This window comes from Cryptomeria japonica, unplaced genomic scaffold, assembly GCF_030272615.1.
Source record: "Cryptomeria japonica unplaced genomic scaffold, Sugi_1.0 HiC_scaffold_50, whole genome shotgun sequence".
NCBI lineage: Eukaryota > Viridiplantae > Streptophyta > Pinopsida > Cupressales > Cupressaceae > Cryptomeria > Cryptomeria japonica.
Window position 1 is genome coordinate 327501 of NW_026728872.1, and position 15000 is coordinate 342500.

Here is a 15000-nt window from a genome sequence, read left to right on the forward strand (position 1 = left end):
GGCAGAAATGCTAGTAACGTGCACTTCGGGACCAACGCATCACCGGAAGACAACCGCCAAACATCGAAAGAGTCGCGATGCTCCGCAACCTACGTGCAAAGCGGTCGCACACCGGGTAAGGGAGTGAGAGCCCCAAACATAGCTGGGCGAGGCGCTCACTCCGCTCTTTAATATCTCGTTAATACCGCCAAGGAAATGGCACAAGCACACACACACAAGCATCCTCGGAAGAGGACAGTTCGAGTGACAGGTCAAATCCAAGAGTTCCGAAGACTACCTCCAGGAACAATCGGGAACAAGACCGATTACAAGTCGTCGAGTCTGTTACTGGGCGAACACGAGATGCGCACAGGAAATCGATCAGCCCTCACAATGGCCCAAGGCCAGAGATCGGACTGCTACGATTTACCCCAACAATCATCGTGCCACTCTTCGCAGAGAGGTGATAGACGCCAACGAGCCCGCGCATAGCAATCGAGGTGTAAAAAGGGCGTTGAAGGCAGGAAGCCTGGACGAAAGAGGCTACGAGGTCACCTCGAAGCGGTCTAAGAATCGGGCGCACTTGGGGCGACTACCAGTGCCAACCCCTTATCCCGCGGTGCGTCCGACACACAGAAATTTCCAAGGCGGCCAAGGAGCCTCCCCGCATAGCAATCGGGGTGTGAGGTTACGGATGCAGCATTGATAGCAATCGAGGTGTGAGGCGAAGGATGCAGAAGTGAGAGCCGAGGGATGTAGCAGAGATAGCAATCGGGGTGTGTGATGCAGAAGAGATAGCAATCGAGGTGTGCGGTGGGAAGGGCCCAGCAGCCAGAATGCATGAAGCGACGGATGAAGCAGTGATGACAACCGGGCTGTGAGGAGAGGAGGGATGCAGCCAAGAAAGCAATCAGGGCTCGAGGCAAGGGATGCATCAAGGATAGCAATCATGTTGTGAGGCGAGATTCCAAAGGCTAAACGTGAGAGGCTGCAGGGTCGACTCAGAGAGGTCTATGCATGTGAGAGGCTGAAAGCAAGGTCGACTCGGAGCGGTCTATGCATCGGGCGCGCTTGGGGCGACTACCAGTGCCAACCCCTTATCCCGCGACGCGTCCGACAAAGAGAACGTTCCAAGGCGGCAGAGGAGGTTACCAGCCGAAGGATGCAGTAGCAATAACAGGTATAGTTCCGCGGCGGCCGAGAAGACTCACCGCATAGGAATCGGGATGCGAGGCGAGGGATGCGGCGGGAAGGCCCCGACGGCTAAACGGAAGAGGCTGCAGGGCCGCCTCGGAATGGTCCAAGCATCGGATGCGATTGGGACGACTACCAGTGCCAACCCCTTATCCCGCGATGCGTCCGATACACAGATAGTTCCAAGGCGGCCGAGGAGCCTCACCGCATATCAATCGGGGTGCGAGGCGAGGGATGGGGCGGGAAGGCCCCAACGGCTAGACGGAAGAGGCTTCAGGGCCACCTCGGAATGGTCCAAGCATCGGACGCGCTTGGGGCGACTGCCAGTGCCAACCCCTTATCCCGCGATGCGTCCGATACACAGATGGTTCCAAGGCGGCCGAGGAGCCTCACCGCATAGCAATCGGGGGTGCGAGGCGAGGGATGGGGCGGGAAGGCCCCAACGGCTAGACGGAAGAGGCTTCAGGGCCGCCTAGGAATGGTCCAAGCATCGGACACGCTTGGGGCGACTACCAGTGACAGCCCCCTATCCCGCGATGCGTCCGATACGAAGATGGTTCCAAGGCGGCCGAGGAGCCTCACCGCATAGCAATCGGGGTGCGAGGTGGGGGATGCGGCGAGATGGCCCCAACGGCTAGACGGAAGAGGCCACAGGGCCGCGTCGGAATAGTCCAAGCATCGGACGCGCTTGGGGCGACTACCAGTGACAACCCCTTATCCCGCGATGCGTCCGATACGAAGATAGTTCCAAGGCGGCCGAGGAGCCTCACCGCATAGCAATCGGGGTGCGAGGTGGGGGATGCGGCGAGATGGCCCCAACGGCTAGACGGAAGAGGCTGCAGGGCCGCCTCGGAATAGTCCAAGCATCGGACGCGCTTGGGGCCACTACCAGTGACAACCCCTTATCCCGCAATGCGTCCGATACGAAGATAGTTCCAAGGCGGCCGAAGAGCCTCACCGCATAGCAATCGGGGTGCGAGGTGGGGGATGCGGCGAGATGGCCCCAACGGCTAGACGGAAGAGGCCACAGGGCCGCCTCGGAATAGTCCAAGCATCGGACGCGCTTGGGGCGACTACCAGTGACAACCCCTTATCCCGCGATGCGTCCGATACGAAGATAGTTCCCAGGCGGCCGAGGAGCCTCACCGCATAGCAATCGGGGTGCGAGGCGAGGGATGCGGCGAGATGGCCCCAAAGGCTAGACGGAAGAGGCTGCAGGGCTGCCTCGGAATAGTCCAAGCATCGGACGCGCTTGGGGCGACTACCACTGCCAACCCCTTATCCCGCGATGCGTCCGATACACAGATAGTTCCGAGGCGGCCGAGGAGGTGGGGGATGCAGCGAGATGGCCCCAACGGCTAGACGGAAGAGGCTGCAGGGCCGCCTCGGAATAGTCCAAGCATCGGACGCGCTTGGGGCGACTACCAGTGACAACCCCTTATCCCGCGATGCGTCCGATACACAGATAGTTCCGAGGCGGCCAAGGAGCCTCACCGCATAGCAATCGTGGTGCGAGGTGGGGGATGCGGCGAGATGGCCCCAACGGCTAGACGGAAGAGGCTGCAGGGCCGCCTCGGAATGGTCCAAGCATCGGATGCGCTTGGGGCGACTACCACTGCCAACCCCTTATCCCGCGATGCGTCCGATACACAGATAGTTCCAAGGCGGCCGAGGAGCCTCACAGCATAGCAATCAGGGTGCGAGGCGAGGGATGCGGCGAGAAAGCCCCAACGGCTAGAGGGAAGAGGCTTCAGGTCCGCCTCGGAATGGTCCAAGCATCGGACGCGCTTGGGGCGACTACCAGTGACAACCCCTTATCCCGCGACGCGTCCGATACACAGATAGTTCCAAGGCGGCCGAGGAGCCTCACCGCATAGCAATCGGGGTGCGAGGCGAGGGATGCGGCGAGAAGGACCCAACGGCTACACGGAAGAGGCTTCGGGGCCGCCTCGGAATGGTCCAAGCATCGGACGCGCTTGGGGCGACTACCAGTGACAACCCCTTATCCCGCGATGCGTCCGATACACAGATAGTTCCAAGGCGGCCGAGGAGCCTCACCGCATAGCAATCGGGGTGCGAGGCGAGGGATGCGGCGAGAAGGACCCAACGGCTACACGGAAGAGGCTTCGGGGCCGCCTCGGAATGGTCCAAGCATCGGACGCGCTTGGGGCGACTACCAGTGACAACCCCTTATCCCGCGACGCGTCCGATACACAGATAGTTCCAAGGCGGCCGAGGAGCCTCACCGCATAGCAATCGGGGTGCGAGGCGAGGGATGCGGCGAGAAGGACCCAACGGCTAGACGGAAGAGGCTTCGGGTCCGCCTCGGAATGGTCCAAGCATCGGACGCGCTTGGGGCGACTACCAGTGACAACCCCTTATCCCGCGACGCGTCCGATACACAGATAGTTCCAAGGCGGCCGAGGAGCCTCACCGCATAGCAATCGGGGTGCGAGGCGAGGGATGCGGCGAGAAGGACCCAACGGCTAGACGGAAGAGGCTTCGGGTCCGCCTCGGAATGGTCCAAGCATCGGACGCGCTTGGGGCGACTACCAGTGACAACCCCTTATCCCGCGACGCGTCCGATACACAGATAGTTCCAAGGCGGCCGAGGAGCCTCACCGCATAGCAATCGGGGTGCGAGGCGAGGGATGCGGCGAGAAGGACCCAACGGCTAGACGGAAGAGGCTTCGGGTCCGCCTCGGAATGGTCCAAGCATCGGACGCGCTTGGGGCGACTACCAGTGACAACCCCTTATCCCGCGACGCGTCCGATACACAGATAGTTCCGAGGCGGCCGAGGAGCCTCACCGCATAGCAATCGGGGTGCGAGGCGAAGGATGCGGCGAGAAGGACCCAACGGCTAGACGGAAGAGGCTTCGGGTCCGCCTCGGAATGGTCTAAGCATCGGACGCGCTTGGGGCGACTACCAGTGACAACCCCTTATCCCGCGACGCGTCCGATACACAGATAGTTCCAAGGCGGCCGAGGAGCCTCACCGCATAGCAATCGGGGTGCGAGGCGAGGGATGCGGCGAGAAGGACCCAACGGCTAGACGGAAGAGGCTTCAGGGCCGCCTCGGAATGGTCCAAGCATCGGACGCGCTTGGGGCGACTACCAATGACAACCCCTTATCCCGCGACGCGTCCGATACACAGATAGTTCCGAGGCGGCCGAGGAGCCTCACCGCATAGCAATCGGGGTGCGAGGCGAGGGATGCGGCGAGAAGGACCCAACGGCTAGACGGAAGAGGCTTCAGGGCCGCCTCGGAATGGTCCAAGCATCGGACGCGCTTGGGGCGACTACCAGTGACAACCCCTTATCCCGCGACGCGTCCGATACACAGATAGTTCCGAGGCGGCCGAGGAGCCTCACCGCATAGCAATCGGGGTGCGAGGCGAGGGATGCGGCGAGAAGGACCCAACGGCTAGACGGAAGAGGCTTCAGGGCCGCCTCGGAATGGTCCAAGCATCGGACGCGCTTGGGGCGACTACCGTTGCCAACCCCTTATCCCGCGATGCGTCTGATACACAGATAGTTCCGAGGCGGCCGAGGAGCCTCACCGCATAGCAATCGGGTTGCGAGGCAGATTATTGGGAAGGGAACCCCCTGGGATGCGGCTCAAGCAGTGCCCAAAGGGACTGGAATGCGGAATCACATCGAGAGACCCAAATGCTATACGAGGGCTCAAATCGAATTATCGATTTGGCCACGACATGGACGCATCGGAACGACTACCTTTGCCGAACCACTCGCAATTGCATCCATACCGAAACCAATAGACATTTCCGTTAGAGCCCTCGCATAGCATTCGGGAATCTCGCATGCCCCTCTAAATCGACCAATGCTGGCGCTCAATGAAAATCCGAGCGCTACCACCGTTCGAGCGCCAGCATTGGTCGAGTTAGAGGGGCACGGGGGAGAATGCTCCAGTCAACACCTCCCCTATATAAGTTATTTGTCCGATTCTCGCACAACCGTAGTCTGCCTCGTCGAATCAAACAACGGTCCCAGATTCCGACTTCCGTTCCGTAGAGACCCAAAAGCTAGATGGAGGCTCGCAAGAAAGAGAGTCGGCGCATAGCAATCGGGTTTCTCGAACGTTTAGGGACCGAGCTCACTTGCGGATAGGGCAAAATCCGCCAAGCAACCCAAAAGCTAGACGGGGGCTCGAATCGAATCGCCTAGGCGGCCACAACAACGACGTGTTGGATCGACTACCAGTGCCAAACCATTCAGCAAGACTAGTCTGTGTCGAGGCCGGATAGAGATTCTCAGAGAGCGCCCGCATAGCATTTAGGAGACCTGCCGCGTCCCTCACACTCGACAAATGGTGGTGCACGTTTATAAATCCGAGCGATCCCAACCCTTTCAAGCACCAACATCGGTCGAGATAGAGGGGCACGGAGGGGGCTGCGTGAGACAACACAGTCCCCTATATAAGTTATTTGTCCGATTCTCACACATCCGAAGAATGGTCATCAAATCGGACAACAGCCCAAACTTCCGACTTCCGTCCCAGAAAGCCCAAGAGCTATCTAAAACGTTCATGGCCGGAACTCGATCGCGGCTATACCAGTCCGCCAAGCAACCCAAAAGCTAGACTGGAGCTCTAGTCGAATCACCTCTGTGGCCATTGCAAGGACGTGTTGGAGCGACTACCATTGCCGAACCATTCCGCAGGTCGAGTCCATACCAAGGCCGCATAGAGATTCACGATGAGCTCCTGCATAGCAATCAGGAGACTTGCCGTGTCCATCACAATCGATAAATCCTGGTGCAAGATTTTTGCATCCGAGCGCTCCAACCAGTCGAGCACCAGCATCAATCGACATAAACGGGCACGGGGGGAGGATGCTCGAGAACACTACCTCCCCTATATAAGTTATTTGTCCGATTCTCAAGCAGCCGAAGTCTGGTCATCGAATCGGGTCAAAGACCACAACTTCCGACTTTACCCACAATGCAAGTCATCGAATCGAACATCGGCCCCCGAGTCGGACTCCATGCGTATGTCAGGTCATCGGACCCAAATTCCGCCTTCCTGCGCATGGCGGGCCATCAATATCAACTCGGTCATCGGACCCAAACTCCGCCTTTTTGCGTATGGCACGCCTTCAAATCGGTCATCGGACCCAAATTCCGCCTTCCTGTGCATGGCGGGCCATCAACATCAACTCGGTCATCGGACCCAAATTCCGCCTTTCTGCGCATGGCACGCCATCAACTCGGTCATCGGACCCAAATTCCGCCTTCCTGCGCATGGCAGGTCATCGGACACAAATTCAGACCTCGCCAATATGCCTACGTATCGAATCGGTCATCGGACCCAACTTCCGACTTCATCCATACTGTAGGGTCTTTGAGGTTGGCGCGGTGCGCTCAACCCAGGGAGTCGACCCATCGAAGCATACACCTCCCCTATATAAGCTATTTGTCCGATTCCCACACCTGTGTAGTTTGCACCTCTGACCAGGACATCGACCCCAACTTCCGAACTCGACTGCAACGACGGCACCAGCGCCTTGGTGCGCACCTTGCGACGCACAGTCCCAACATTCGCCTTCCTGCACATGGCAGGTCATCGGACCCAAATTCCGACCTCGCGAGTATGCCTACATATCGAATCGGTCATCGGACCCAACTTCCGACTTCATCCATACCGTAGGGTCTTTGAGGTTGGCGCGGTGCGCTCAACCCGGGGAGTCGACCCAACGAAGCATACACCTCCCCTATATAAGCTATTTGTCCGATTCCCACACCTGTGTAGTTTGCACCTCCGATCAAGACATCGACCCCAACTTCCGAACTCGCCTCCAACGACCGAACCAGCGCCTTGGTGCGCACCTTGCAACGCACAGTGCCAACATTCGCCTTCCTGCACGTGGCAGGTCATCGGACCCAAATTCCGACCTCGCGAGTATGCCTACATATCGAATCGGTCATCGGACCCAACTTCCGACTTCATCCATACCGTAGGGTCTTTGAGGTTGGCGCGGTGCGCTCAACCCGGGGAGTCGACCCAACGAAGCATACACCTCCCCTATATAAGCTATTTGTCCGATTCCCACACCTGTGTAGCTTGCACCTCCGATCAGGACATCGACCCCAACTTCCGAACTCGACTAAAAAGACCGCACCAGCGCCTTGGTGTGCACCTTGCAACGCACAGTGTCAACATTCGCCTTCCTGCACATGGCAGGTCATCGGACCCAAATTCCGACCTCATGAGCATACCTACTAATCGAATTGGTCATCGGACCCAACTTCCGACTTCATCCATACCGTAGGGTCTTTGAGGTTGGCGCGGTGCGCTCAACCTGGGGAGTCGACCCATCGAAGCATACACCTCCCCTATATAAGCTATTTGTCCGATTCCGACACCTGTGTAGTTTGCACCTCCGCTCAGGACATCGACCCCAACTTCCGAACTCGCCTGCAACGACCGAACCAGCGCCTTGGTGCGCACCAAAAGTGCGCACTTTTGGAGGGCACTTTTCTGCGCTCCAAAGGTGCGCACTTTTGGAGGGCACTTTTCTGCGCTCCAAAGGTGCGCACTTTTGGAGGGCACTTTTTGGAGGGCACTTTTCTGCGCTCCAAAGGTGCGCACTTTTGGAGGGCACTTTTTGGAGGGCACTTTTCTGCGCTCCAAAGGTGCGCACTTTTGGAGGGCACTTTTTGGAGGGCACTTTTCTGCGCTCCAAAGGTGCGCACTTTTGGAGGGCACTTTTTGGAGGGCACTTTTCTGCGCTCCAAAGGTGCGCACTTTTGGAGGGCACTTTTTGGAGGGCACTTTTCTGCGCTCCAAAGGTGCGCACTTTTGGAGGGCACTTTTCTGCGCTCCAAAGGTGCGCACTTTTGGAGGGCACTTTTTGGAGGGCACTTTTCTGCGCTCCAAAGGTGCGCACTTTTGGAGGGCACTTTTTGGAGGGCACTTTTCTGCGCTCCAAAGGTGCGCACTTTTGGAGGGCACTTTTTGGAGGGCACTTTTCTGCGCTCCAAAGGTGCGCACTTTTGGAGGGCACTTTTGTGCACTCCAAAGGTGCGCACTTTTGGAGGGCACTTTTCCTGTGCTCCAAAGGTGCACACCTAGGTGAGCACCTTCGACCACACCTTGTAGCACACCAAACTCTGACTTTCGACTTCATCCGCAATGCAGGGTCTTTGAGGTTGGCGCAATGCGCACAACCAGGGGAGTCGACCCATCAAACCCAACACCTCCCCTATATAAGCTATTTGTCTGATTCTCATACATGCGTAGCCTGCAGGAGCAATTAGGACATCGACCCCAACTTTCGGCTTCTAAACGAAAACAAGGTCTTTGAGGTTGGTGTAATGCGAACAACTAGGGGAGTCAACCCATCAAACCCAACACCTCCCCTATATAAGCTATTTGTCTGATTCTCATACATGTGTAGTCTACAGGAGCAATTAGGACATCGACCCCAACTTTTGACTTCTTAACGAAAACAAGGTCTTTGAGGTTGACGTAATGCGCACAACCAGGGGAGTCGACCCATCAAACCCAACACCTCCCCTATATAAGCTATTTGTCCGATTCTCATACATGTGTAGCCTGCAGGAGCCATTAGGACATTGACCCCAACTTTTGACTTCTTAACGAAAACAAGGTCTTTGAGGTTGGCGTAATGCGCACAACCAAGGGAGTTGACCCATCAAACCCAACACCTCCCCTATATAAGCTATTTGTCTGATTCTCATACATGTGTAGCCTGCAACAACGATTAGGACATCCACCCCAACTTCTGAATTCGTCTGCGTTGACCGCACCAAAGGTGCACGCCTTGGTGCTCACCAAAATCCGACTTCCGACTTCTTCTGCTATGCGGGGTCTTTGAGGTTGGCGCAGTGCGCACAACCAGGGGAGTCAACCCACCGAATGCAACACCTCCCCTATATAAGCTATTTGTCTGATTCTCATACATGCGTAGACTGCAGCAATGATTAGGACATCCACCCCAACTTTTGACTTCTTAAACAAGACAGGGTCTTTGAAGTTGGTGCAGTGCACACAACCAGGGGAGTCGACCCATCAAACGCAACACCTCCCCTATATAAAGCTATTTGTCCGATTCTCATACGTGTAGTCTGCAGCAGCGATTAGGACATCGACCCCAACTTCCGAATTCGTTTGCATTGACCGCACCAAAGGTGCACGCCTTGGTGTGCACCCTGGAGTGCACTTTGGTGCTCACCTCGGTGCACACTTTGGTGTGCACCTCGGTGTGCACCAAAGGTGCGCACCTTGGAGCGCACCAAAGGTGTACACTTTGGAGCGCACCACATAGGGTCTTTGAGAGGTTGGCGCAGTGCGCACACCAAGGTGGGTGTTGAGGTGCGTGCCGAGGTGGGTGGGTGCTAGGGTGCGCTCCATGGTGGGTGCCAGGGTGGGTGCGTGCTAGGGTGGATTCCAAAGAGGGTCATAGGGTGGGTGCCAAGGTGGGTTGGTGATATAGTGGGTTCAAAGGTGGGTACTAGGGTGGGTTCCAAGGTGGGTCACAAGTTGGGTGCCAGGATGCGTGGGTGTTAGGTTGGGTGCCAAGGTGGGCTCCTGCGTGGGTGGGTGCTAGGGTGGGTTTCAAGGTGGACGCGAGGGCGGGTGCCAAGGTGGGTAACAAGTTGGGTGTTAGGATGGGTGAGTGCTAGAGTGGGTGCCAAGGTGGGTGGGTGCTAAGGTGGATGCCAAGGTGGTTCACAGGGTGGGTGGGTTCTAGGGTGAGTTCCAAGGTGGGTCACAGGTTCAGTGCTAGGGTGGGTGTCAAGGCGGGTGTCGAGGTGCCTGGGTGCTAGGGTGTGGATGCCAATGTGGGTCATAGGGTGGGTACTAGGGTGGGCTGCAATGTGGGTGCCAAGGTGGGTAACATGCTCGGTGGGTTCTAAATTGGGTGCCAGGGTGGGTGTGCACCCACCTTGCCCGAGGTGGGTGCCAAGGTGCCAGTGTGGGTGGGTGCTAAGGTGGATGCCAAGGTGGGTGAGAAGGTGGGTGATAGGTTGAGTGGTAGGATGGGTGGGTGCCAAGATGGGTCACAGGGTGGGTGCAAGGGTGGGTAGGTGCTAGGGTTGGTGTCAGGGTGGGTGGGTGCTAGGTTGGGTTCCAAGGTGGGTGCGAGGGTGAGTGTCAAGGTGGGTCACAGGTTAGGTGCTAGGATGGGTGAGTGCTAGGGTGCAAAGGTGCCAGGGTGGGTGCTAGGATGGGTCGATGCTAGGGTGAGTGGCAAGGTGGGTCCACAAGTGTCAAGGTGGGTGCCGAGGTGGGTGCCAAGTCGGCGACTGCTATGGTGGATGCCAAGGTGGGTCACGGGGTGGGTGCCAAGTTGCTAGGTTGGGTTCCAAGGTGGGTGCCAACGTGGGTGCTAGGGTGCGTGGGTTAAAGGGTGTGTCACAACGTGGGTGCCAGGATGGGTGCGCACCCACACTGGCCAAGACGGGTGCGGGTGCAAGGTTGGGTTCCAAGCCCGGTCACAGGCTGGGTGCTAGGATGGGTGGGTGCCAAGGTGGGCACCAGGGTGGGTGCACCCACCCTGGCCAAGGTGGGTCACGGGGTGGGTCCTAGGGTGGGTAACGGGGTGGGTACTAAGGTGCGTGCCAAGGTGGGTCATAGGGTGGGTGCCAAGGTGGGCACCAGGGTGGGTGTGCACCAACCCTAGCCAGGGTAGGTCACGGGGTGGTTGTCGGGGTGGGCGTCAAGGAGCCAAGGTGGGTGGCAAGTAGCCAAGTTGCGTGCCAAGGTGGGTGTCGGGGTGGGTGCCAAGGATCCAAGGTGGGTGCCAAGGAACCAAGGTGGGTGTCTGGGTGGGTGCCGAGGTGGGAGCCAGGGTGGGTCCCAAGGTGAGTGCAAAGGTGGGTGCCAGGGTCAAGGTGAGTGCCAATGTGGGTTCCAAGGTGCCAGGGTCAGGGTGAGTGCCAATGTGGGTTCAAAGGTGCTAAGTTGGGTGCGAGGTTGGGTGCGAGGGTGGGTGGGTGCCAAGGTGTGCTAGGTGGAAGCCCGGGTGGGTCGGCATCCCATGGGTGTCGAGTTGGGTGCCTGATGGGTGCTTCTTGTCAAGTTTTAGTCGTCGGGACTCATTTCGAGCCTTAGAGGTCGTTTCTTGTCCGGTTGCCCTGTCTTCGACCTGGGAACCCAATTTTGGTCCTCGGGTCCCATTTTTTTTTGTCTCGCATCCCACTTTTGGCCTGTGGCCTTTTCGGGGTCGATTCTCGTTTTGGGCATCAGAGCATGTTTCTTCTCCTAAAACCCAATATTTGTTTATTAAGTCTCGGAACACATTTTTGTTCTCGTGGACCCATCATGGGTCTTGGAACGCATTTGTGGTCCTTGGGTCCCATTTTGCATCCCGAAACTTGTGTTTTGGTGCTTGATCCCTATTTTGGGTGCCCACCTTGCACCAAGTGCGCACCCGGGGCAAACCGAGCGCCTTGGTGCACCAGGGCAAGATCGAGCGTGCACCCGAGGCGCCCCGAACATGCACCAAGGTGCACTCGGCCCACATGTGAGCGCAGGTCGTTGCGCCCGAGGTGGTGTGTGGGCACCGCGTTGCAGACGGGACACTGCACGCACACGACGCCCCCTCCAGGTGCACGCACGTAGGCCGGGCCGGGTGCACACCCGACGCCCTAGCAAGGTGCGCGCACCCGGGCAGGGCTCACACTTGGCGAACGGGGCGCACTTCGCGAGGGAGGGTGTGCACCTCGACGGGGGTGGGTGGCCGGGGTGGATTCGCACGTGGGTCGCGGTTTGCTAAGTACACACTGCGACAAGCTCATAACGGGTGCGATCATACCAGCGTTAGTGCACCGGATCCCATCAGAACTCCGCAGTTAAGCGCGCTTGGGCCGGAGTAGTACTGGGATGGGTGACCTCCCGGGAAGTCCCGGTGTTGCACCCTTTTTTAGTTTTTCGCCGGGCGTCGCAATGCTATTTGAATAAACCTTTTGCCCGTTTGCGTTCTCGTCGGGGCCGGGCCGGGCCGGGGTGCGCTGCCCGCACTACCGCGCGCGCGGGGGCGACACCGAGCGCGCACCCGAGGCGCCCCGAGCACACAGGCCACGGTGCAACCCGGGCGTTGTGCGCGCACCCCGGTGCGCCCGAGGTGCTGCGCGCGCACCCAGGTGAAATCGGTGTGCACCTCGGCCAGTGCGCGCTCGGTCGAGTCGCGCACGTTGGCCAAGGTGCACGGTGATGTTTCTTACTCTAAGGTTCCGCACCAGACGCCCGGGACAGGTGAGCGAAGCTGGGCGGGGCCGGGTGCGCGGCCGGGGCAGGTGCACGCAGCTGGAGAGAGCTTTGGAGCACACTTCGGAGCGCACCAATGATGCGCTCCATTCAAAAGTTTCCTGAAAAGGCAAAAAAAGTTGAGATTATAGAATTTCCCACTTGAGAGATTGTAAAAAAAAAAAATTTAAAATGAAGGAAACGCGGGTGCCAAGGTGTGCGCAGCCCAGCCAAGGTGTGCGCACCAAGGCGCCCACCCTGGCGAAGGTGCACGCAAGGTGCGCACCCGAGGCAAACCGGACAATTAACCCAACTTTCGACTTCGCGCGCACCTTGGAGCGCACTTCGGAGCGCTCCTTGGTGCGCACCAATCTTGGGCACCTCGGAGTGCACCATGGCGCCCACCAAGGTGCGCACCCGGGGCAAACCGAGCTCCGACTTCGTGCGCACCTTGGAGCGCACGAAAGGTGCGCACCATGGCGCCCACCAAGGTGCGCAGCCCAGCCAAGGCGTGCGCATCAAGGTGCGCACCCTGGCGAAGGTGCGCACCCGGGGCAAACCGAGCTCCGACTTCGTGCGCACCTTGGAGCGCACAAAAGGTGCGCAACCCAGCCAAGGTGTGCGCACCCCGGTCAAACCGAGCTCCGAATCGTGCGCACCAGAGGTGCACGCCATCGTGCGCACCTTGGAGCACACTTCGGAGCCCTCCTTGGTGCGCGCCGATGTTGCGCACCTCGGAGCGCACCCGGGGAAAACAATGCAATTAACCCGACTTTCGACTTCGTGGGCACCTCGGAGCGCTCTCGGGTTCGCACCTCGGAGCACACCGAGGTGCGCACCTTTGATGCGCTGCCTTCACCAATTTCCAGAAAAGGCAAGAAAACATTGAGAAGGTGTGCGCACCGAGGTGCCCACCCTGGCGAAGGTGCACGCGAGGTGCGCACCCGGGGCAAACCGGGCTCCGACTTCGTGCACGCCGCACCTTGGAGCACACTTCGGAGCGCTCCTTGGTGCGCACCAGGGCGCGCAACCCAGCCGAGGTGCCCACCCCGGCGAAGGTGCACGCGAGGTGCGCACCCGGGGCAAACCGGGCTCCGACTTCGTGCACGCCATGGTGCCCACCGCGGCGAAGGTGCACGCGAGGTGCGCACCCGGGGCAAACCGGGCTCCGACTTCGTGCACGCCGCACCTTGGAGCACACTTCGGAGCGCTCCTTGGTGCGCACCATGGTGCCCACCAGGGCGCGCAACCCCGCCGAAGGTGCACGCGAGGTGCGCACCCGGGGCAAACCGGGCTCCGACTTCGTGCACGCCGCACCTTGGAGCACACTTCGGAGCGCTCCTTGGTGCGCACCATGGTGCCCACCAGGGCGCGCAACCCCGCCGAAGGTGCACGCGAGGTGCGCACCCGGGGCAAACCGGGCTCCGACTTCGTGCACGCCATGGTGCGCACCGCGGCGAAGGTGCGCACCCGGGGCAAACCGGGCTCCGACTTCGTGCACGCCGCACCTTGGAGCACACTTCGGAGCGCTCCTTGGTGCGCACCAGGGCGCGCAACCCAGCCGAGGTGCCCACCCCGGCGAAGGTGCACGCGAGGTGCGTACCCGGGGCAAACCGGGCTCCGACTTCGTGCACGCCGCACCTTGGAGCACACTTCGGAGCGCTCCTTGGTGCGCACCATGGTGCCCACCAGGCCGCGCAACCCAGCCAAGGTGTGCGCACCAAGGTGCACGCGAGGTGCGCACCCGGGGCAAACCGGGGTCCGACTTCGTGCACGCCGCACCTTGGAGCACACATCGGGGCGCTCCCGGGTTCGCACCGGCGTTGCGCACCGTGGTGGGCACCTCGGAGCACACCAAGGTGGGCAGCGAGGTGCGCACCTTTGATGCGATGCCTTCACTAATTTCCATAAAAGGCAAAAAAAAAACGAGATTTTAAAATTTCCGTTTTGAAAGATAGTGAGAAAAAGGGAATGCTGGTGCCATCTTGAGCCCGCCCTGGTGCGCAGCCCAGCCAAGGTGTGCGCACCAAGGTGCCCACCCTGGCGAAGGTGCGCGCCCGGGCAATTAACCCAACTTCCAACTTCGCGCGCGCCAGGGTGGGAGCGCACCCAACAACCGGGCCTGGGAAGAGCCAATGCGAGAAACCCCACCAAACGCTCTGACAAAAAAAGAGGGGGCGCTCCAGTAACCCCGCTTCGGAGCGCACCCTGGGCAAACCCAGCCAAGGTGCCCACCCCGGCCAAGGTGCAGGCGAGGTGCGCACCCGGGGCAAACCGGGCTCCGACAACGTGCACGCCGCACCTTGGAGCACACTTCGTAGCGCTCCCGGGTGCGCACCTCAGAGCACACCAAGGTGGGCAGCGAGGTGCGCACCTTTGATGCGCTGCCTTCACTAATTTCCAGAAAAGGCAAAAAAAAAAGGAGATTTTAAAATTTCCGTTTTGAAAGATAGTGAAAAAAACGGAACGCGCGTGCCATCTTGAGCCCGCCCTGGTGCGCAGCCCAGGTAAGGTGCCCACCCTGGCAAAGGTGCGCACCCGGGCAATTAACCCTACTTCCGACTTCGTGCGCGCCAGGGTGGCAACCGGGCCTCG

General features: G+C 59.4%; 1 non-coding gene across 1 annotated transcript; it reads left to right on the forward strand.

Moving 5' to 3' along the window:
• Positions 1 to 11960: 11960 nt before the first annotated feature.
• Positions 11961 to 12079, forward strand: LOC131862657 (5S ribosomal RNA). The gene has a single exon (XR_009361595.1). It is a non-coding gene; the product is annotated as a 5S ribosomal RNA (ribosomal RNA).
• Positions 12080 to 15000: the final 2921 nt, after the last annotated feature.